This window comes from Bactrocera dorsalis, chromosome 5 (assembly GCF_023373825.1).
Source record: "Bactrocera dorsalis isolate Fly_Bdor chromosome 5, ASM2337382v1, whole genome shotgun sequence".
NCBI lineage: Eukaryota > Metazoa > Arthropoda > Insecta > Diptera > Tephritidae > Bactrocera > Bactrocera dorsalis.
In genome coordinates this window covers 49001598-49027725 of record NC_064307.1, presented here as the reverse complement: position 1 = coordinate 49027725, position 26128 = coordinate 49001598, and the positions used below count along the sequence as shown (strand labels likewise).

Genomic DNA, 26128 nt, shown 5'->3' with positions numbered 1-26128 from the left:
CAAGAAAAGTATTTTGGACAAGAGGAACAAGCATGATTATAGATATAACAATTTATTAAAAAAAAACGCTGTAGCGCTTAAGTTAAGAAAATTAAAATAAATGCCTTTGAGCATAATATGATTTGGTACCAAAAGTGTCCGCAATTGGTCAGTCCTTCCTATAACTCGCTCATACACCTAATTTAATAGTTTCCTGACCATATCGTTCGGATTTGGATTTGCCACCTGAAATGATCAACATGTGGCGCCCATAATTCCTCAAATATACCCGAGCATCCAACATTCGGTTGCCGTCAACTCAGGCCTTCCTTAAAAGTTATTAATTAAACACCCATTATTGCCATGATTATAACGCATTTTCCTTACACATATAGAGTATATGTCTGAACATTGTCTGTTCGTTAACTCAGATTTATTACAATAGACCATTGTTGTTGCATGAAATGTGCACTGTTTGAGCTAAGTATTACAATTACTGCGTTGCACGTTTTGAGCACTTGCCACCTACACATTTTGTAGTATTACAACTAACATGCTGCAATCCTGCAATTGCCTGCGCACACGCCGGAGGAGTTGGGTATATAGATGAGTATATTTGTGCGCTCAGCCCGGAATTATATGCAGCGCACCACAGCATTACCAACTGTTGACATTTACACATGGATTTGCGGATTTTGATGAGCGCTAACAGGATATTTGCGAGGCAGACCAAGACCAGCACTCACACACAACACACGCGTGCACATATACATGTAATTATGTGGTTTATGCTGTGTCAAGTGATTTGCCGCCATTCAGCTCAACTGCAGCTAAGTCGCCTAAGTTGTGCAGTCAAGTTTCCGTTAATGCGACAAAGAGATTTTGCGAATCAAAGTTTTTATCTTTCTGTAATATTAAAACTGTATCAAAATAGTGACGGACTTGCAACTAAATTGAGAATTACATTTATGTTATCAGAATTGTTGTTAGAAGTATTTTCAACTTTCGAGATATGACCTCTAACTGCTGACTTGATTGAGAAGAGTTTGGGTAAGTAGATAGGAGTGCAGCTCCTTCGGGTTCAATTAGTGATAGCCTACTTTGCATTGCTCTTATGATAAAAGAAGAGTATGTAACCACCGCCAAACCTTAGGGTACGTCAACTTGGTATCAAATTGGGCGGATAGAAGCGGCTTTTTTTCTGCGACTTCTCGTCAACCCAAGTAAACCTGAAATGTTTTATTTATCAGGGAGTATAAAATCACAGACGTCATATACGTATTCGCTGAATTTGCTAAGAAGCTTGAAAGTGTGAAAATAGTTCATCTCATAACAGCAAAAGCTCAATGTTATTCTACATACGATGTGCGTTCAAAAAGTATCGCGAATCGTAACTGACAGTTTTCTTCGATTGCAGGGGCTCGGTGCATCATGAGTTCTTGCCACAGGGAAGAACGATCAATAAGGAATATTACCTGCAAGTTATGCGCAATTTGCGCGAAGCAATCCGCCAGAAACGCCCAGATGTGTGGCGGAACAAAAATTGGCTTTTGCACCACGATAACGCCCCTGCTCACACATCGTTGCTTTTGCGCAATTTTTGGGCCAAAAACAACACACTAATAATGCCGCAGCCACCGTATTCCCCAGATCTGGCCCCCTGTGACTTTTTTTTGTTCTCTAAACTGAAGAGGCCCATGAAAGGACGACGTTACGCTTCTCTTGACGAAAAAAAATGATTTTTTGAAGTGCTTCGAAGGTTGGGAAAACCGTTGACACAAGTGTATAATATCTCATGGGGATTACTTTGAATCGGACAAAATAGATATCCATGAATAAATAAATAATTTTTGAAAAAACACAAAATTCGCTATACTTTTTGAACACACCTCGTACACATAGCACCGGTGAATATACCCGGCAAATGTACCATATTGCTCGAAAGTGAGTATAAAACTTAGAGAAGCTGGGTACATGAAAGAGTTTTAACTGAGAAAATTTCTGAAATTTTATATTTATTTAACTGAGTCCTAAAAATATAAACTATACTGCATCGCAGAGATGTCCTGGCGGCATTATCTTTGCCCACATATGGAGGAAGATTTGTGGTTGGATCATTGACTAAGAGAGGACGTGCGTTTTTAATAATAACTCAAAATTTTGGGAGAAGGTTCGAAGGACAGTTTTCTGTAAAAAGCTTTTCGTCAAGCATGGTCTCAGGTGACTGAATCGCTGAAGCATTATTCAAGCAGAAGTGCTTGACGTTAAGGTACCTGTAGGAGTATCGTATTGAAGAGTAGCCTTTTAAACATTCACTTCGCTAGCAGAGCGGCAACACTAGCATTGTCACTTCATTATCAAACAGCAAACATAAGTTCGCAAATGAGGCAACCATTGTCACGATCGCATCAAATTGAGAATGTGCTGAGTCTTTTTTTGATTTATAGATTTCTGGTGTGTTTAGCAAGCACAACTAGATCTTATGCGACCGCGAGAATTTTCTTATTTAGAGAAGAACTTATCGATACACACATACATACATTTGGTTGTTGGAAGGTTTCGGGTTTTTGAATTACTTTTATATTAGACTCTTAATCGCAAATTAAAAATCATTCCTAACAATAGAGATCGTAAGAGATCACCAATGTTATACTCTCGATTTTAGAGCAGTTATGTAAGTATTCGTATTGTTTTTTCATTAAGGAAATCACCCCACTTATACTGTCCTTTATTAGACCTGCTTGCTGTTCTATTGTTTTTAAAGTTCTGTGCTATTTTAGCTATATTCGATTCCATGCTGCTTTCTTGTCAAAAATTTTGTATGTAAAGATAAACAAATTGATATAATACTAACAGCCCGCCCCGGCTTCACACGGGTATTAAACAATCATTTCAAAAGTTATAATTTTGTATACACTCTCCCACCCATAATTTCTCGTTTTTGCATGGGGTCATTAAAAATTTGTTAAATGAAAGAAATTCGAAAATGAAAGTATATTTGTAGTATTATATTTCTTTATTTTTATTTTTTTTTTTAAAGGCAAAAATAATTTATTGAGTCAGAGCTTTCCTGTAAACGATATTTGATTTAAATTTATTTTATGGCATCAATATAAATTGACTTTCAGGACCTCCGGCGTGTGATAGACCAACATACAATTGGCCATGAGTAAAACAATCTTTTCGTAGGTCAATCCTTTGGCCTTGGTCTGGCCGTGGGATTTGTTTATAATTAGTACGAAAAATGTTTTCACTGGAAATTGAAGCCGTTTAAATGGGAATGGCAGATCACTTGGAATCCTCAGTATATGAGTTAATTGACCAGCTGCTGGGCCGGTGGTAATGGTTGCTATAATTAAATTGTCTTTCAATTCCTTAATAAGCAGCCTCGTCCCGCTGCACATGCTTGGAGGACTTAAATTCTTCAAAAGCATAAGTGGTGGCATTTCCTGAAGTGTTTAATGAATTTAAAAATTTTTGGGGATAATGGACTGCGTCTTCGATATTAGTAACGGTGTTTATCGGTTTGCATTTTTTCTTTTTCAATAACTGATCGTTTATTTCATTGACACTATCATTTCTGGGTGGCACTATTGCTCTAGAACACAGGCAATGAAATTCCTTTTCGTTTAAATTCTCGATGTTAGGGTGTACTGCATCTATTAAAAATTTTATATTATGGACTATTTGGCCTAAAAACTCATCCAGGAGAGTTTACAGTTACTGCTTAAATTTGGAATGAGAAAAGTTCTTTCCCCAAGTTTAAGCAGTTGCTGTTGAAAATATATTTTCAATCGGAGTTCATAAGGACGACGATATAAGGTATGCTTTGATGATATCTAATGACATGAAGAGTCTGCCGGAAATCTCCAGCAAATACAAAAGTATCTCGCCCATGAGAGCAGAGGAGCTTTTAAGGTCTTTTAATAGTCTCCACGGCCTCTATATGTATTTTATGGCTCATGGTGCATTCATCCCACATAATCGATTAGGCGTCTTGAAATAGTTAATCAAGATGCCCAATTTTGTGGATAGAACATATTGATTGTTGTTCAAGATTTAAGAATGAGCAGTTTTTCCATCTTTTAGAAGAGTTGTAGGAATTCCTGACGAAGCAACTGCTATCGCTATCTTCCCTGATTGTCTCATTTTAGCAAGAATTAAATTTGCAAGAAACGTCTTGCCACTGCACTGGCGCATCCAATCTTATTTAGAATGTAGATATGTTCATCAGATAACTACATAAAAATATTTGATATTATATTATTTAAGATTCGGTGATAAAATTAACGTTGTGTTGCAATGCTTTGTATTTTCGACAAAACTTCGAATACAACACAACTTACATATTTTTGGAAATTCAGAATAACAATAGGATTTTACGTGTACGCAGCCTAGTACGCTAGAAGACAAACTTTTTCAAAGAAAAATTTTAAACGCAAGACTTCTCCTGAATAATAAAACAACTTCTGCTCACATTTGTTGCACAAAATTCTTTACAGTCAATGGCAAAAGTGCGACTAAACAAGAAACTAAGTACACAGGAGCCGAAGAATGCAACAGGCTTCAGGGACCAACGAAACACTTGCTGCAAATGACGCACATTAAAAAGCAATTGCCGTTAGTTGCATAACCTTCCGCTCCGCGCTCGCAGCCGCGCACATCACCTGCATGCACGCAGACGAACTTGAGAGCGGACGGAACTAGCAGCCGCTGCCTGCAACTTGCACTTGACTTGTCAAAAAGTTGGTTGCGTTTTTCTGCGATTTCCTCGGCGCCAACACAGCTGGCTGATAGTGTCGTGTCAACAGCACTGACAGCGGTGGTGGCTGCTTTGCCGCTGCCGTTTTTTGTGCATGGGGCTGAAAGCAGTGACACAAAGTTTGCGCAATACGAATGACAAGCGTCTTCCGGTGCCAACTTCCGCTCCGACTGACTGCCTTCCTGTGCTGTGCCGACTGTGTGTGCGTGCTGCTTTATAAATTTATAGCGCTGCTTGCTGCACGTTTTTATTGCGCAACCTTTGCAACAATGCCTTTTCAAAAACTTAACTCTTCATAAAACTTCCAGAAGAGGGTGTTGCACGTTTATAATATATACATATATAGATATCTTGTTGCGACAGCTGCGCTTGCTTTTTGCTCGTCTAACTTCAATGTCGAATAAGTGGGAAATTTAATAACGGCATGGAGGTCTTTCAAATTCTGCCTTCATGTGAGTTTTTCTCATTAGAGTTGTGTGTATACATACATATATATACTTAAGATTTCTATTATAGAATATTATATTATATTATATTATATTTTGTTTTATTGTGTTATGTGAGAAAAAAGCGTGGCTGTAATTAGATTACGCCCTGTAACACAAAATTGTGTCATAATCGTCGTTTACTGAATTTGGTTGACATCGGTGGAACAAGTCCCGAGATGTGTCTTTTCACGTTAGCTGTCCAATTAATTTCTCTTATTTAATTTTTTTGTAATAATACAGCTTTCACGGACGGACAGAAAACATACTGTTTGAGGAATTTCAACTTTTCCACACTCGTCCTACCGTTAAGTGAACAAGACTATTATACTCTGTAGGAGTACAAAAATTATATTTTTATAGTGATGTCCCCATTGGGAAACAATTGGCAGAACCTTTAATTTTTACAAATATTTTATAGATGCTTTCCCTCGGCATAATTGAGTACGTCGGAAGATGTCTAAGAGTCAGAATGTGATTTGAAAAATATAGGATAATTTTAAATATGATATAGTAATCATAATGAAGAGGTGAATTAAGTTCATTTGATGTGATCTTCCATGACAACTAATGCGACTGTATGAATTGAGGTTCTCTGATTTAATCGAAAGTGGTTATGAGCCACTTATAGGTTTTGTTGAGCGTAAAAGAGTTGATCATAAAATGTTACCCAGTGATTTAGTTAAAAGCGAGTAGCTAGCTTTGTTGAATAATAACCGATTGGACTCTCACGCACTTGTGTGAGAAAATTATTGACAATGACCTTAGATATTTGTACGAAGCACAGTATTTCTCTTCATTCTTCTTTCATTGTGTACCTCAAAAAGTTTCCATTTAAGATTTAAATTCTATGCGCTGATAAAAATTCACCGAAAAGTAAAACAATGAAACTTTTATCGCAGCAAATATGAATTGTAATAAATCAAGGTTGCATGTTTACCACCGAAACAAAAAAATGTTCGCAACACGTAAGCACAAGCAAATTGAAAACTTTCGCCAATCACGACGACAAAGAACCAACAACAACGCCAACAATGTGTGATAAAATAAATAAACGAATGAGAAGATTACAGAATGACACACAGCAAGCCACCAGAAGATGCACACACACACACGCACACATACAAGGAAGTAAGCGCTTGCAACAATGACGCGCTGGCAGACAATGCCACAGACGCTCGCCTTGGAGAATGCAAATAATTTATTTGAAAAGTAAAACAATGTCACGGCAGTTCAGCATTAGTTACACTTGCGGGCGTGGCATAAGCAAGTATACAACAGTGGAGCACGCACGAACGCTACAACAAATACCAGCACACAACGGAATTTGTTGTCGAAACTCACGTGAATCTTCATAACTTGCCATCGGCTTATGTGTTGTTGTTGGCGTTCCACAAAATGTGCTGCTTAACTGAATTTTTAAAAAATCGCCTGTTTTTCTGCACTTTTTGGCTGCTATTTTCCGCGACGCGAGTGTGTGTGTGTGTGCGTGGGTGTGAGCTGTCGAGTGCTTGAAAAGTTTACTGCGCACCTACGAAATCCGCTGAGCCACCTGAAAGCAGCAAATTTCGCACAAACCCATGCACATCCACACCCACACACACACACGCTAACACGAATAATGGTGGAAACGGAGCGTGTTATGCAGATTTTTGAGTGCACACCAACACATGTGTGTGTTTTATTGAAGAATAACAAATTTGCAAAGTTGTTTCGAGCGAAAGGTTCCGCTAAGCTGCCGGCTTAGTGGGCGGAAAATTACTCCCGAAGCATATGCAGTTGTTATAAATTCATATAACCAAACATGTGTGTGCGTGTGTGTGCTGCATATGTTTATAAATCCGCTAGAACTCGAGTTCACCAGACTTTTTGCGCTTATTTCCACACATAAACTTTGCCTCTGTCGCTCTCGTGGCGCTACAATTTGCTCTCTGCTCTCGGTTGTTTTGCTTGACGCTTAGCAAGCGCTGCTTATCATCGTGTCGGCGGCTTAAAAGTGTCAGCGGATGCGCCAAATCCGACAGTTTAAAAAATTTAAACAAATCGCATACGTGCTGTGCCCTAAAGCAGCGGGAGCTTCCCGTTTGGCACACATTTAAACCCGCTGCACATATGTACATATCTGTATAGTATATGCTTGTAGACACGTTCTTACATAATGGCTGCTGTCGTGCTTTAACGACGTCGTTAGGTTATTAGCCATCATATAGTTATTAATTTGGGTTATTTTAATAATAAATGCAGCTACTTGCCACATCCTGGCTTTCTAAATAATTTAGTGGAGAAAATCTCTCAAAATTTTAAGCTGACAAATTGGTTGCTTAGATTTCGTTAAACACGACATGAGCCGTGAACTTAGTAGTAGGAAGTCTGCTAGTTTAATCATGAGGGGAAAGTGGAACTTTGTCAAGAAGAATTAATAAAATTATTATTAAATAAAAGCAGTGACTTTTAGCTGGTTGGCTATTGGCTAAGTTGTTGTACTTGTTATCTAGAATTTTAAGAATAATACTAAAATGTTTGTTGGATGAGTAAATTTTTTGTAAATGCATTTTTTGCTTAAACTAATTTTCAGCCCAAGTCTTGCCGAAGAATTGTCATAGAGATCGTAATTTAGTAAAAGCGATGCGAGTCTGTTCCGACTGAAGTTTATTTGGAATAGCAGTCGACATTCGTCAATTAAAGCAAACTTCCGAATATGCATTGTGACAAAATGGAATCCGGAAATTGTAATTAGATTCCAAAAAAATGAATTTTTCTAAGTTGGTAAGACTGTTCTCAAATATTATGCCAAATATGGGCGCGACTGGTTGACAGGTTAGTTTGCAGCTGCTTAACTCGGCACACCTCAGTAGAAAATTGCGATTTTTACAATGGCTACCAATATCGAAGCAAGAATTTGCCTCAAATTTTGTATTTCTAACCGAATTTCGTATGCGGAATCTTTGCGAATATTGGAAGAGGTTAATGGTGATTCAGTTTTATCAAAAGCACAACCCTACGAGTGGTACAAAGCCTTCAGAGATGGTCGAGAGATCGTTGAAGACATGCCTCGTTCTGGACGACCTTCTTCAAGTATTGAAAATATTAAGAAAGTGAAGGATATGGTACTTGAAACTCATCAGGCAAGTGTTGGAGAGATGACAAGAAAGCTCGAAATCTGTCGCGAGTCCGTTTGAATGATTTTGGAGGATATTTTGGGTATGAAACCGTTCTTGCTCGACTCGTCCCAATATAACTGATTTTTTCCAAAAAAAATACTTTAACCAGGTCTCTTTGGACATGCTTGATCGTGCGAATTCCGATCCCATATTCATGGAAAACATTATAACTGTCGATGGGACATAGGCGTATGAGTTTGACTTGCTAACCAAAAAAAAACACTAATTGGTTTTGGTTTTTTTTTTTTTGATATACGTGGTTTGGTGCTCCAGAGTTCCGGAGGGAAAGACGGTCAATGTGGAGTTCTACTTGGCTATTCATGGATTTTACACGATGACCGAGTTTAAACCCAACAAGTAAGGAAGGGCTAAGTTCGGGTGTCACCGAACATTTTATACTCTCGCATGATAAGGTGATAATCGAGATTTCATTATCCGTCATTTACATATTTTTTTTATTTTGGTTCCTAATGTATATACAGAGAAGGCATCAGATGGATTTCAAAATAGCGTTATATTGGAAGAAGGCGTGGTTGTGAACCGATTTCGCCCATATTTCGTACATGTCATCAAGGTGTTAAAAAAATATTATAAACCGAATTTCACTGAAATCGGTCGAGTAGTTCCTGAGATATGGTTTTTGGTCCATAAGTGGGCGACGCCACGCCCATTTTCAATTTTTAAAAAAAGACTGGGTACAGCTTCCTTCTGCCATTCCTTCCGTAAAATTTAGTGTTTCTGACGTTTTTTGTTAGTCGGTTAACGCACTTTTAGTGATTTTCAACATAGCCTTTGTATGGGAGGTGGGCGTGGTTATTATCCGATTTCTTCCATTTTTGAACTGTATATGGAAATGCCTGAAAGAAACGACTCTATAGAGTTTGGTTGATATAGCTGTAGTAGTTTCCGAGATATGTACAAAAAACTTAGTAGGAGACGGGGCCCCGTCTACTTTTCCAAAAAATTACGTCCAAATATGCTCCTCCCTAATGTGATCCATTGTGCCAAATTTTATTTTAATATCTTTATTCATGGCTTAGTTATGACACTTTATAGGTTTTCGGTTTCCGCCATTTTGTGGGCGTGGCAGTGGGCCGATTTTGCCCATCTTCGAACTTAACCTTCTAATGGAGCCAAGAAATACGTGTACCAAGTTTCATCATGATATCTCAATTTTTACTCAAGTTACAGCTTGCACGGACGGACGGACAGACGGACGGACAGACAGACATCCGGATTTCAACTCTACTCGTCACCCTGATCACTTTGGTATATATAACCTTATTTCTAACTCTTTTACTTTTAGGACTTACAAACAACCGTTATGTGAACAAAACTATAATACTCTCTTTAGCAACTTTGTTGCGAGAGTATAAAAACGCAATGAATGCCGTCGATCAACCACCGCATTTACCAGATTTGGGTTCTTGCGATTTTTTCTTGTTCCCCAAACTGAAGTTGTCGCTGCGTGGAATCCGTTTTCAGTCGATCTGATAAAATAAAATTTGGTTAGGGCCATCCCAAAAATTGCTTATGAAAAATGTATCGTAGGAATTACTTTGAAGGTCTTTTCTATTCATATTTCTTGTAAAGTGAGCTGAACTCGCCTGTCTCAGCTTAGGGTTAGCTCGTTATGTCTTAAGCGGATTTTCAATTCAACCAAAAAATAGAAAAAAGTATATTTTTACGACTGATTGCTGGAGTAATCTAGATTTTCGCGAGCTTAATGTTAATTTTGTTCTAGGTCCGTAGAATTTTATACTTGCATATATGTACTTTACACATTTTATATTACACTTCGTATTTGACGCCAATGTTGTCATCCAGTTTAAGTATCAATGGTGATGACGTTTTAGTATTTTCAATGACTATATAACTACTCACAAACCACTCTCCCGTGTTCGAGAGACACATTCGCACACATAAAGTCATTGCAAAGAAGCCATTTCTATAAAAACGCGTGTTCTTGCAATTGTTTGGATTGTCGCAGACTCGCCTGAGTTAGTTGATGCACTTATACTCGTACAATATTACAAGGACATATATATACAGTGTTATTCTGTGCAAAGCAGCGTCAACTTATAATGCCATCGAAAACACTAAAATTAGCCAAGGGTTTGGGTGATCTCGGAGTTTAGATATATATTTAATTCTGCTATCAACTACTTCTTTCTTTACCACAGGAATACCAAGGTCTTTATGGTTATTTTCGTTACGCATGTACCATGGTGAACAAGTGATTGTTCGAAGCATTTTCGATTGCAACCTTTTATTATATACCGTTATTTAAAATAAAGGGTGATCCATTTCGAAGTTTTTACTTTTTTAAAGAAAAAATACAGAAACTTCGAGTTTAATGGCCAATGTTTTTTATCATTCGAAAGTAATAAACAAAAGAATGGTATTTATTTTTTGAAGATTATCTCTTTCAAATATAAGCAGCGGATACATCTCAAATGGTTCATCCTCATTTCGACTGATAGCTAGCGAATGACACGCATGGCCTGAATGGAAGCGGAACTTTCATATCGCCACTGGAAATAGTCTAACGATGTGATATCACACGATCTTGATGACCAAGATCTGCTCACCGAAGTGTTCTCTCAATACATCCATTTATTGGTACGATGTGTGGAAAGTGGCGCCGTCTTATTGACACTAAATGTCGCTGACATCACAAGTTCCAATTTCAGGCATCAAATAATCGGTTATCATGTCGCGATAACGGTCGCTATTGACGATTACGTTCTCAACGACATCATGTTAGAAGAAATACCACACCAAACTGTTGTTTTTTCTGGATGGATGAAAGTAGGTTGGTCTTCTCCACAAATCCAGATTTTTTTTCTTGTTATTGAGCTTGAAATGGGCCTCATCGCTGAACGAAATGTGACTGGAAAACATCGAATCTTCTGGAACTTTTCAAGAGCCCATAGAACAAAGCGAAGTCGCTTGGGATGATTGAGTGGTTTCAGTTCTTGCCCGAGCAGTAATTTGTACGCTTTTAATTTAAAATTTCGACGTAAAATGCCCGAAGTCGTTCCACACGTCAGACCGAGTTAGTGCGAACGGCGTGGATCTTCGTGTACACTCTCAGCTACGGCTGCTATTCGTATTATCCAATAATGAATGCTGGATCTCAAGAGGGCCCCTGATGTTGCGAATAGTACGCTCAATATTCCAATTATATTGAACATAAATTGAGCAAAGCGCGGGAAACACATTCTTTACAGAACCTGAATTTCAGTAATAAACTTTCAAACAATGGAGAAGATAACATTACAGCTTGAGACGACTCACGCGTGATCTGCTAAAAAAGGCTACTGAAAAAATTACCTTAAGTTTCTTATATGTTTTCATTGTATCCGTAACTTTGACCTTCATTTGCTTTCAAACAATTATTTTATATTATTGCTGTGTCTTATTGCTGAGCCTTAAATTATTCATTATGCATGTCCTGGCGCATTTTTCGTGCATAAATTTAAAATTTTATGAGATCCATTAAGTCATGTGCGCTCACTAATTTCATAGCGGTTGAATTAAACTTCTGCAATATTCGCAGCATAAAAATGAAATCCAAAACTGTAAAAAAAAAACAAAAAATTTTGACTTAAAAACAAATAACCCCAACGCTACTCGCCAAGCTGTTCCTTCCGCCAAGCTGCTTCTTCCACCGAGCTGTCTTATTTATTGCATTCGCTCTTCCTCGAAAGTTGTATTTATTTCTATTTTCGGCTTTGCATTTTTTCGCAGAAGTTTTGAGCCAAAAAACAAAAGTATTTATGGCACTTTTGTGGCTGTTCTGTATTGCTTTGCTTATTGAACTTGAAAATGCATAACGATTTAGCAATAATAGCACTTTCAAATATGCAACAAGTCCTCCAATATTTAAAGCGATTTAACAGACATTTTGTGGAAGTATTAAGGAGCGCGGGTGTTTAAAATGCCATTGCTATTTCGCTTTCATAGTTATTTCGCTGACGAATCTGCGCTTCATTGTTGATTTAGAGTGGGTGCTACATGGCGTATACGCAACATTTAACGCATACAAAAGCTGGCAAGTGTCGTAAAAATTGTGTTGACAAACAGCGCGCCAGACATTGACGGACACATACCGCCCACATTTGAGAAGTAGCAACTCTGCTGCGTCGTTGTTGTATCCTGTCCTTGTTGTTGCTGCAAAGTAAGGAACGCAAGTAAATACGAAATGCTGAAAGTGACACAGAGAAAGCAACAAAATTAAAGTCGAAGACGTTGACAAGCAGCGAAAGTGCAGTGACAATAAATACAGAGCAGAGAGATTTAAAGCTCTATCGGGGCAAGAAGAAGTCCGTGAATGCAAGAAAATTATGCTGAACTCGATTCACTCAAATGAATTCGGTTCACTTGCTTCTCTTATTCAACTTTTGCGACTGAAGGTCAGCTTATTGCCAATAAACCTATGAAAGAATTACAAAATATATTTTTGCGCTCAAAATAATTCTGCGGGTATTATGTATATAATACATGATAAATAATACATACCTGCGAAAGTATGATTCTTTTTATGTAGCGTAAAAGATTTTTAGGGGGCGGAGATAATTTGCTGAAAATTTTATGTTTCATTATTGGCCTCAAAAAATTTAAAAATTCCAGAGAACATTTTTTATGTTATTATTTGGCTAGTTTTCTGCACGAGTAGCATATCATTAAAGTCTTTTAATAATTTGTCAACAAAAATTTCCTCTTCCTTAACCAGGAAGTGTAGACACCGAACACCTTGGTCTCTTTAAAGTTCTAAACCACAATAAATTTCTTTCTGTTAGCGTTGCCACAATTACAAACGAACTAACTGCTATACCTGTATTATTTTTCTCACTTCATTAGACTTAAAATATAAGTATATATTACGTATTACCTTCCACTTTCAATACGACCTCAGAAATGATTTCACCTTCATTACAATTATCATTCAACTCATGTGCCTTGCAACACAATGTTAACAGCAATTAGCAACATTAACGCACACATTCTCAATTTGACAAAAAAAAATAAGTCTTGTTAACGATCGTCGTCGCAATTCGCCATTCTGTTGAAGCACGTGAGCGACAAGTGTTGAAGAGACTCTCAAGGCCATCAGCTGTCTGCCTGTCTGTCAGCAAAAACCCGCCATTCACAGCTGACACAATCGGGCTATCATTAGCAGCCTAGACACCACGAGCGTCAACATTTCATGCCTTGTCCTCGTCCACGTTGTTGTTGGCAATAATTAAGTTGCTTTCTGTGCGTGTGTATGCGACTACTCTTCTTCAAGTCTGAGGCAAGGCTTGAGTGCTGGTGGATATTTTATATATAGTAAGCTACTTGTAAGAGATGCACATTTATGTATGTATGCATATAGCTCTAATACTATACAAATATTTATATACAAAGTGTTACATATACATATATGCAAGTAAATGTATATAATAAGTATAGACTTATGTATATGTGAATTTTTGGCACGAAAGTTTTTTAATTGATAGCAACAAGTGTTCTATTTTCTTTAGGGCAGCTGTGAAGTTCAGAAGAAAATATTTGTAATATAAATAAAAAGGACTGGTTCAGCTTAGAAGAATATTTGCATTTATGCTTAGAATTGAGAAGAGCTACATATATGTATATGAGGAATTAGTGAGTGAGAATTATTAAAGTTAAGACCTCCAATTCACCAATTGAATTCAAGTCGCTCATTTGGTTGCCAATTTCAATTGTACTTTCCTCTAAGTATGGTAATTTTTAGTAAAATCTTGAAATATATTCCAGCACTCCCTTCTCTTCTTCAACGTCACCAAGAATGACTTATAAGCTTTGTACCGAATCGCATTGTGGAGGGGAGACAAGATTTATGAACATTTTTTACGGATCGAATGTACGACATATGACATATATTCCGTCTCGCTTTATATTTTATGTAGGTTTGATTGCAGGCAGATTTGCTCATGAAGCCATGTTAGTAGAAGGTTTTGAGAACGCTTTGAATCAACTGAAGTATAACCTTCGAAACTGAGATATATTGTAAAACTGTAATTTGGTACAGAGGATGGCAGTAGTAACGGGCACCTGTGGGCAAAATTTTTGATAAAATGATCGTGGCCCCGCCCTCTAACGAGTTTAATATACATATCTCCTAAATCACTTAAAAAGCTACAACCAGCTTTGCCGAGTACAAATCTTATACGAATTTCTACCGACAGTGTGAAAATGGATGAAATCGGACGATAACCCCAGTCACTCCCCATATAACGGTACTGTTAAAAAGTACTTCATGTGCGATAAATTAATAACTAAATACGCCAGAGACATTTAATATTACCACCGAGATGGTATGAGGGAGTTTTATGGGAGCTGGTGTAAAAATTCGACAAAATTAGTACGTGGCATTCTTCTACCATTCGTATGTCACATTGTACATACGATTTGTCACAATTTTAACCTTGTGACCAAACATTTTTCAAGTCCAACCAAAACTCAAGCTCCTAGGTACCGAAAATTTAGACCTATCGAAAATGTCGGTTAATATGTGATATATATAACTGAAATTAAAGAATAATACTTCTCTTATAATGGTATGTTTTTATTACGAGGTTTGACATTTAAGTAATGAGATTGATTTTATTGCCGCGCTTGTGGTAAACCTGTAACCTTGAAATTCCCTTTCTTTTTTTCCGGCATCCTTCTTCTCCTTATTGATATACAATATGTACCATCATCCTAGCTTGTTTTGTTCGCCTGCTGTGTCAAGTTGAGTAGACGTGTGTTTGTAGTGCTCGTCACGAAAATGGAAAAACGAAATCAAGAGCAACGCGTCGCGATAACATTTTGCGACAGATTGGGCGAAACAGCTTCGGAAACGTACGCTAAAATTGTAAGTGTGTATGGTGATAGTGCTCTTAGTCGTGCCCAGGCTCACAATGGTTGTCTCCGCACGCCCCCCGCCTGAGAAAAGCTCGCATGAGCAAGTCGAAGGTGAAAACGATGATTATTGCCTTTTTTGATAGCCCTGGAATCGTCCACAAAGAATTCGTTCCACCGGGGAAAACTGTGAATCAAGCCTACTATTGCCAAGTACTCGAAAGATTGCGAAAACGAATCAACAGGGTGCGCCCAGACATCGCTCGTAACTGGATCCTTCATCACGACAACGCGCCGACCTCAGCGCCAAATCGGTGGTCAAAGGAATCCATTTTGAGTCGATTACGGACATCCAAGCGGCCGTGACGAGGGTACTCGCGTTCCAGAAATGTTACGAAGCATGGAAAACGCGCTGGAATCGCTGTATAGCTCCAAGGGGACTACTTTGAAGGGGATGACAGAGTTATAGAATAATTTTCAAATATATGTTTTTTTATAGAATCAGACTCATTACTTAATTGTCATACCTCGTATATGTCAAAAATGGGTTGAATCGGACCAATACTTCCCGTAGCCCCCATATACTTAATATAAAGATTTTCGAACTTCGGGGTGACTTTGTACCGCATAAGTATATCGGCCAATATTTGAGTTATTTCAATAAAAATGAGAGAGCGTGTTGTACTCATCACAGTGTATCTTTCTGCTTAAAATAGATAAATTTCAAACTTGGCCTAAGCTTTATATAACTAACATAAGGATTTTCGAACATCCGGCTGACTTTACTCTGTGTGATTGGTTTTACACCTTAAAGTATTTCCTTGGTTTTGATTCTTGCAAGTTGCAAGATTATAAACTGTTCGGTTGCACGCGAACTTAGTCCTTCCTTACTTGTTATATATAACTATGTGTGATGAATTAACTGTTCTATTTTTAACCTTTAATATACTATATATATATTTTTCATTTTTAGGAATCTGGATGGAAATACATGAGAATTATATGGGAAATCTAGTAAGTATTATAAAAATTAAAAAAAAAAATCGCTGCTTGCAATAAAAAATCTCAGAAAACAAGTTCAATTTAAATATTGCTTTTCTTCTTCCAAAAAAACCGTAAAAGTCGTGTTATTTCCACATCTATGCTACTTATTATATTTATAATATTTACTTATTGCACTTATATAGTACATATACAAACACATATACATATACAAAATCATATACATATACAGCAACAGTTAAATTTGTTGGCGAGTTCCCAAACTCGCTTCGTTATCCTTTGCCAGTGAAATCGTGGCAGTATTTTGTTAGGAACAGTTAAAAAGTCAAGCCAAAGTTTGCACGCCTCAAGCGAAACTAACACAACCCGCCGAACAGAAGAGATCGCCTAAATTAGCAGAACTTAATGGAAATACTTTGGCAATTTGGACGAACATGATGACCGCCAGGCTTCTGGCAAACAGAGTCCTGAATTTCGACTTAAAAGGAGGCAAATACAACAACCATCAAATTAAGTAAGTTCATGGCTATGCATTGCCTCCATGTTTTGGCTAATCTGCCAAATGCTCAAAGCATCAATAGGGCAATAATCATGGGTCCTTTGCTGTCTTGTAGTTACGTAATGATGATACTTATGTCAGTTGTTTTGTCCTGCAATCAGTGTGACTTATTTTATTCTCATTGTATTTTCTACTTCACACAGCGAGTTTTCGGCTGATATTTGTATGTGTGTGTAAATAGGGAAGTAATTTTGAAACGAAAAGTTTGAAAGCAACAACATTCCAATTCTCCTAGAGTAAAGTACAATGATATCTGTTGAATTTTGACAGAACAAGTTGTCTGAACTAACTAGAAAATGGAAATTTTTGTATTTTTCAATTTGGAATTATGGGAATGCTAAAGACTAAGGATTCTAGATGTTTTTTTAGAATAATATGTCTAGAATGAAATATTTCGAAACTTATGGGGTTAGAATCATACCGAAATGGGAGCCTAGCAAACGACTATTTAGGCTAAGTGACAAAAAAAAAATATTTTAATTATAGTAACTTACATAATAATATAACTAACATTTCTGCTGCTGCGCAACTAAGTTTCCGCCGTTTGTCAAAAAATGACTCCAGCAGTTAAATATTATCGATTTTGACATATCCAAAACGTGACATCTAGACATTTGCCAAAGGATCTGTGTTTCCACATTAGTGACTTAGTTTATGTGCTATATACTTTTGGTTGTACGTACATGTCGGATTTTTTGCCAAATAATCGTCGCTTTCGAGAAGTGTTGATTTTCTTCTTTCAGTCGAAGAAATCAGGTGCTGAAGCACATAGGCAACTCCGCAAAGTTTACGGAGGTATGCCTCAAGCCAAACAACGTGCGACGATTGTTTTTGTCGCTAAAAAACGGCGATTTCAATAGAAGTGATTGTCTGCGTGAAGGAAAGAGAAAAACCTTCGATGACGGTGAATTGGAGACATAACTCGATCAGGATCTGTGTCATACGCAGGAAGTGCTGGCTTCAGCATTGGGAGTCACCCGCCAAGCCATATCAAAGCGATTGCGTGTGCTGCTAATTATTCAGAAACAGGTGACTTGGGTTCCTTACGATATCGGCCTCAACTTGCCAAACTCGTTAAATAATAAGTTAATAATAAGCTAAATTTTGGAATTCGAAAGCAGATATTTCCTTTTTGAAAGCTAACTTCGAAAACCGGATATATTACTTTTATTTTTATTTACCGAAAAAAAGGTTGATTCAGTACCCAAATTATTTTTTTCCACGCTCCACGTTCCTTAAGCGCTTTATTAATTTTACAAATATTTACTTAAGTAAGAAGTTTTCGAGTTTAATTTAAATTGTGAAATAGAAGCCGAAAGCCAAAACCACCTAAACTAGTATATAATAGCAACAGTGGATAAGCCACTATAAGCAAAAACATACTCGGGAAGCAAGCAAGAATGCGCTTGGCTGTTGCTCGAGTATTCAGCCAAGTGTTAGAGTTGCTGGCATCGCCTGAAACTAGCTGGAAGCAACATTGCTGAGACATACCCCAAACAGTTTGCAGCTACAAGCAGTATACATATTGACATGCACATATAGATATGCAGGTATAAGTCGAAAGACGCAGGTAAATATGCAGATTCATACAAATTGACTATATAAACCCAAGAGTCGGAAGCGCAAGTAGCTTCAAGTGGAGCAAGTCGACTTTGGTGGCATGACCTTAAGGAAGGTTGGCATTTATGTCCTCCAGCTGCTTTTCAGTTCTTCATCTATGTTAATATTCGTGTATTTCTCGGAAATTTGGTTGCTATTTGCACAACACTTTTTGTGGTTGTTGGCTGCAACCGGTGATGCATGGTCGGTGAAGTTGCTTTAATATTTTATTTAATAATTTTTATACAAGGTAGCAGCAGCAAGAGCTCTTCACATTGCCGCATAGTAGTCACAACTATTGCTTAAGGAGTAAGTTTTCGTGTCTTTAAGAATACATTTCACTATTCAATAATATGTTGCTTTAAGTTGTGCTCGTTTTAAGGAACAACGAAGTAAATAATCTAAAATATTTATTATTATATTGATTCATATCTTCAATACTCGAGATGTGCTTAACCGTCTGCTCAAAATACTGCTTTTGTGTAAAAAATCCATTCTCGGGACTCCGTTAATATTCAAGATGATCAATCCAAACATTGTCTTCTGATTCTCTATACTTCAATTGAATTCAATCCCTGATTATTAGAATACAGAAATTATTTCCGTTACTGTTGATAATTTAAAAACCGCATTGTTGTCGCATTATTTGACCTTATAGCAGTTAAATTTCTTGCGCGACCTTGATTATTAATTTTTATTCAAAAAACAGCAGCTATTGCGGCGATAAGAATAAAAGAATTGGGAGGTTGGAATCAGCAGAACTACGGACATAGTGTAATCCTAAACAAGCTCACTATTAATAAATCAGACTACATTCTCCCAAAGCTGGATTTCAATAGACACTTCCAGGTGAGGATACCATCTAGACGAGAATGGAGAAGAGGTTCAATTGCAGAGGAGGGTACCACCTCAGTCTATACCGACGGGTCCAAAATGGACTGCGGAGTGGGCACGGGGGTATTCTCCGCTGATCTGGGCATATCTCTCTCTATACGTCTACCGAACTCGGCTAGCATCTTCCAAGCAGAAGTACTAGGCATAGAAAAAGCCTGCGAAGTTCTATTAGAAAATCACGGGAATATACATAAAGCAACTATATTTACGGATAGCCAGGCGGCCCTCCTGGCATTGTCTTCACCCATGACAAATTCCAGTATAGTTCACAACTGCAAGAGAGCACTAAGCTCAATAAAAGACAAGCTCCAGCTAAACTTGATCTGGGTTCCCGGCCACAGGAACATTTTCGGTAACGAAAAAGCAGATGAGTTGGCAAAGGCAGGAGCTTTCCTCAATGAATCCGAGGCGGAGCTCATACCGAGCCCGCTAGGATCGATCAAAGGAGAGATCAATAGACAATTTCAACAAATTGCTAACAACAGGTGGAAAATCATTACAAAATGCGTCATAACTAAACAATTATGGCCAACATACGACAGGAAAAGAACCAACGACCTATTAAATAGGTCAAGAAAAAGTATTTACAGAATAACAGCTACCACAACAGGGCACTGACCTTTTGGGGAACATGCGTCCAAAATGGGTATGTACGGGTATGGGTATGGGTATGACATCTGCCGTGGCTGCGGAGTAGCAGGGAACAAGGAAACAATCTTCCACTTTCTCTGCGAATGTCCAGCTCTGGCACAGATCCGACACAAAACACTCGAAATCCACCAAGCACCAAACCTTGAATGGATTTCCACCAAAAGCATATCGGACATAAGTAGTTTCATCGAAACCTCAAAATGGTTTGAGAGAGAAGGTGGAACGTAACAGCAGATACAGGAGGTTCTACGAATAGTGTACCAAAATGGCACATCAGTGCTAATTGAGCCCGATAGGGCTGCACTCCTACCTACCTACCTGATTATTAATTCCACTTAGTATGAGGAACCTTCCTATGCAAATTTAGTAGGTTACTTCCTTCAATATATTTTTTTTTTCGCAAAATAAAGAATTCCCCAAATAATTTCCGTAAATTCTGCTGAGCTGACGGTCTTTGAACCGATATCAATCTGATTCTGCACCGCTTACGTTGACCCGACAATTCTAGAAACTACTTTTTACCATCCTTACTTACATATTATACAAGTATACAAGGCAAGAACAATTTCACCATCTTCAGATGTTTCTAGAGCATGCTGCGTGATTTGCCTTAGCCGAGTTATAATGTTGAGAGTTTCATACGATTTTTTTTAGAGTTTTTGCAAGAATTTTTTTATCTAATGGTTTTATTTCAAAAATATACCAAAAACGCAAAGAAAATCTGAATATTCGTGAAGGTCTTTGAAGTGGAAGTGCTGTAGAATTCGAGGTAAACCCGAAGTCTAGAAAAAATAGGTTCTGCTGAAGGACACATCACGGCAATATGTTAGATGGAATACTGTGAAGTTAATCCATAAGAAACTCGTTATTTCTAAAACCTACAGTTTTTAATGACATGACCCTGTAGCAACATATATCAAGCCAAAAGAATTTCCTCATAAGTACATTTACCTACATATCCATAAACATACATACAAATGTATATATATTTTTATGTGCTTACCAGTGGCCTGTGGTTGGGGCAGCTCGTTCGTTTGCCTCGTTAAAATTAAATTTGTATCGCAAACAGACTTTCTCGCTTGTTTGCCTCTTCATTTACTCATAAAATATATTTACTTACTAGCACTAAGCAACTCACAAGCATAGAGGCGTCTAGTTCATGTTGATGATGCGGTTCCAGTTTGTTTTGAATGGTCTGCGTGGTTTCTAGTGGCACTGCACACACTAGTGTTGTGCTCGTCATTTCGAACTGCATATTCTCCGACTGTTGTGTTGCCATACTTTTGTATATCTTACAATGTGCCGGCAGCTAAATTTCAACTTCATAACTGCTGCTTGACTTGCTTACCAACCAATTTGCGCTTTTCGTGCTACTCAGTGGGCTATGTACAGATACGAGGGCGGAACGATAAGTACTAGCCTCCATAAAAAACACACAATAAAAAAATGGGGTTCATTCTTGTCAAAATCTGCTCTTAGCTCGATACACCGGACCCAGTGAATCTCCAACTTGTTTAATCCATTATACGGAGTTCTTGTAGTATATCTCTTCTTGAACCCGGTTTTCTACCAACACAGGAACCTTTTCTAGATTAAGAAGAAAAGAAGCCGCGCGAATAGAAATCTGTAGAAAATGGTGGATAGCTTTCCGTTTTTTTTTTTTTTGCAATTCGCCATCGAATCGGCTTATTATTCCGACATAGTAGAGCTCTTCTCATAGTGGTCGTTTTATATGAATCCCAGAAAAGAGTAGCCATCTCATTTTTGGCCGATAGGACAGTCACTGCCCTTTTCGGAGTAGGTTCGCAGGATTCATATTTCGTCGACGGTCACAAAGTGAGTGTGTAGCCATCGGGCAGTAGGGTAGGTTCGCAGATGCAGTTCACTGAATTACTGCTATATTTCATTGAACTGCATCCATGTTGCGACAATGGTCGTAAAGTCATAACGTCACCATTGGACGGTGAGGTTAAGTACTTATCGAGTCGGTCTCGAATATTTCTGTATATATAAAGTTGTACCTAATAGTGAGTCCTAAATGAATTTCTTCATAGTTTCAATTGGCTCAGCTCAGCGCGCCTTGTGCATGCCAAAAATACTAGATTTGTGACAGTCATTCTGTGGTATTCTGCTTTCTTCACTTTTGTAGCGACTTTATGCTTTCATCGAATATTAAATTATTACTTTACACTGGCGACTGCGTTTTTGCTTGGATGTTTTTCTTGCTCTAACTGTTCCTTACATATGTATTTTCGTTCCTTTGGCCCTCTTAGCTCCGATGACTGTGTTCACTCTTGTTGGCTGCCTTCAATTAGGAAAGCCGCTGGCACCAACGAAAAGCCCTGGAGGGAGACAAACAAATGTTTATTATTTTCCATACTTAATTATCTGGCTGGCTATCCCGTACGATTTTAGTTGGCAGTATATTTCGAACATTATCAGCCATTTTGTCATCATAGCATTTTTTGGTATACATTTCAGGCCCAAGCCGATTGAAAAGATTTGCATGACAATGCCCAGTTTGCAGTCGACGCCAGTGAAATATTTTGAGTGGAATTGTGGTTTTCGTGGAATGTCGCCCGCGGGCACTACAACTCTCAGCTCACTCACTAATGATGAATTAATTGCATGCAACAACAAATACTTGGCGAGAGAGCTTGAAATTTTCTGCGAAAAAAGTGAAAAAATAATAAAGAAACAGTCACAATAATCACACCAATTATTTTAAGTGGCCACTGGCTGTGAAAATTGAAATTTAAATGGCTAAGTGCTACTTTAGAGGCAATTTAAACATTTTAAGCTGAAGTGCTCTGCAGAGTGAGAGAGCTGGCTGTCAATGAAGCCAATTTGAGCGAGGGCAGTTCGGTGCACACAAATGAATTGAGTATTTCAATTTCAAATTAATAAATGAGTACATTCATTGAGGACTAAATTAAGCAAACGACTTTAATTAAATATGGTATTTGTATATATATATTTAGGCAACAAATAAATTTTAACCAAGTACCATCGGTTATCAAGCAATCGTACAGTTCTTTAAAAGACCGCAGAATTTTACTTTTTGTCATAGCAACTAGGAGAGCATGATCCATCATAGCTTTAAAAAATTGTGGGCTTCCTTCCACCATCTGCCTTCTAATTTATAAGAATGTCGAGAAAAAACTGCGTTACTATAAATCTAAATAGAAAGAAAAATTTTACCAGCTGTCTTCGAACAGATTCCGTGATCCGAACGAGATTAACCATTTTGTTCGATGACTTTGAACTTTGAAGCTGCTTGCATCCAAGTCCTAATTTTCATTGGCAAAGAAATGGTACAATCGATTTTCACAAGCGATTTTTTCAGCGAAAATACCATCCGTCTTAGAACGGAGTAGGAAACAAATACATGGTACTACGTCGGGACTATAAGATGGGTGCATAATAGCCTTGATAGATGGCAGCGTTAATCCGGATTAACTGGCACTTAATCAGATCCAAATTTTTAGGTGACAGACGGCAGCTATGGGAGTTTGAAACTCTTGTAAACAAATAATTGCCATTTTTATAAAAAAAAAAACATTTTTTATTACAAAAAGATATCCACACGTTATTTTTAAAACTCTATCATAACATAAAACTTCTTGTTTTATTAATGCAAATTTTCAAAACAGCTTCAGTGTTGCTTGTTTTTCATTTGCAATAGAATAAAATTGGCCATTTTTTAAAATGTTGCCAGCGAAACTGCAGCTAACTCTCTAAAATTTTGAGGATTAAATGGGATTTAGCAACAGAGTTATCTTCACTAACTCCTGAATTAATCCGGATTAATGCAGTTAAACCAGATTAACGCTGCCGTCTGTCAATGCTATACGAATCTGCCAACAAATTTGCGAAAGCTTCTGGCGAATCACTATCCATATTTATGATATCCTGATGGAGCGCAATCCTCTCCGTTTGACCAATGCTGGCGGCTTATGAGCTCCTGCTTCATTCAGATGGTCCAATTGTTGATACTATCTCATTATAAGACATGTTTCAAGGCCATTGAAAGAAAAACTTTAAAATCTCATTAAAAATTTAATAACTGATACAAATGAATTTCCATAAATGACTAGAAAATACGACATTTTTTAATTAAAATAAGCAGGCCAGGGCAAAGGAAGGCAGCAGACTTCGCCATGTCAAATTATAATCAAAACGCTCAGGCCAAGCTTAGCTGTTCATTTTGCGTTTGGCCCCTCGAAGCTTTAGGCAATTTCTTTAACCGAAGCAATTTAATTTCAAACAAGAAAGCCATGCGAACTGTCAGTAGTTTTATGTTAAGTCCGAGAGCTTTGCCGTCCAATTTCTTTTTCATTTACAAACGAAATAAGATTTTCATTTGCTGACATTCCAAAAGCCACGCACTTATTTCCTTTCATTTATTTTTATTTTCCTTTTTTGTAATGTCTCTTTAAAGCTCGCAGGGAGCCGGCCAAGCAGCTAGCTGGCCAACTGTGTGAACAGTTATACAACCGCCCCACTGCCCATATAATTGTCAAATATATAACACAAACAACCATAAAAGCGAACAAAATAAGGAAAAACAGTAAATATCGGATCTTCTCAAGCAATGGGAGAGAAGGCGAAGGCGGACAAAGAAAACAAGGCTATCATTAAGTGTGTGCTTATTTGGGCGAACGGGTGCGTGTATGCGTGTGTGCGTGCGTGGAATGGTGTTTGGGACGTTGTTGGTGTAATGTGTGAACAAACGAGTAAATTACTATTTCATTGCCTCAAGCAAGTACATATGCTTGTTTGGGTGTGTGTGCTTGATAGGGATGACACACGCGCCATTTTTCCTCTCTGCCTTCAACTACTCTACCATGCGGCAGGGAATAAGGGAATGACCAGCTCAGTTGTGCAATAAGTATTAGCCAAAGAAAAAATGGATAAAGTCCAAAAAGAGAAAGGTTAACTTGTAGAGCTGGGTATTTATAAGAAAGTAGAAGGATGAGGACTCCATGTGCCATTTACACGATTACTTCAGTGGCTGCCTTAACTATGATATTTCTATTTTTTAGAGTTTTTTATTCACACATAAATGTTTTCAGCACTCTATTTAAAGATAATATTAAATTGTGTTCATAAACTTCACTTTTTATGGGGAGTTAGTACCGGAAACAGGAAGAGAAATAGTGGAAGCGCAAATAGAGTTAGTAAACAAAAAATAATCGAACTCCTTAAGCTTTTAAGCTTCAAAGAAGAATACTTTATTCATAAGTCATTTGAAAGTATATAGTATATGTAAACGTAGGAGATGTATATAAGGTCAGATCGGATAGTTAATGGTTTAATGTCACAGAAAAAATGTTAGTATTACTCTCACTATCTTTTTTTAAGTTTTCACGACTGCAACGTCTCTCAAATATCCGACATTTATACCTATTGAACGCAAAAAAAAATCGTTTTAAATTAGGAATCGTTACTCCTTTATTTGGTATTTTAACTCGTCTGGCTTCATCTAAAAATTGTGTATCTGACCAAAATTTGAAGATCCTCAACTCCAAATCAGCAAACCATGACGGTCGACCATAATATTCTCGATCGACAATACGACAGTTCGGTATAGACCAACCGTTCTTGGAATTGGATATCTACTTGAACATATTATTATTTTGTGAAGAAATGCTACATGTACCGCTTGGCTTCTTATTAGTTTCATATACAAGTTTAATGAAGAACACCATTTTTACTCTTTCCCAGCTTCTCGGAATGTAAGATGATTGTATGCTGTCCTATATATATTTTCTAACCTTAGAAACAGCTGTTATAGCGACTATTTTTCGCCTTTGCTTTCCTAATTGCCTTTTGCTACTTCTTGAAGATATCTTTACACGGTTGACAATTTTTGGTTGTGTACTTCTCAATAAAGGGTTTTCAATGATGGATTTTTAAGTTTTTCGTGTCTTCCTTGGTAAATTCACCCCATGCGATATTATTGGGGAGTACTCGCGTACTCTGGAGAGAATCCAAGTGTGGTACGACATAAATGCCTCCTCGAACACCCTTCAACCATCGACGACCAGTCCATCTGATTCTGTTAATAGCGTGAGATCCAAGATTTCCTCCCATAACGAAAGCTTGGCTACTATTTGAATTATAAGTATTACAATAGCGACTCACTCCGGGCGTTTGTGGT

The 26128-nt window shown here is 37.7% G+C and overlaps 1 protein-coding gene across 2 annotated transcripts in view; it reads left to right on the top strand.

Annotated features, from left to right (window-relative positions):
• Positions 1-26128, top strand: part of LOC105223791 (uncharacterized) — a 141360-nt gene that overhangs the window by 36717 nt on the left and 78515 nt on the right. For both annotated transcript variants that reach the window (XM_049458438.1, XM_049458437.1), the window contains exon 2: positions 16234-16274. The gene's annotated coding sequence lies outside the window, so the exon portion shown is untranslated. The remainder of the gene's footprint in view (positions 1-16233; positions 16275-26128) is intronic.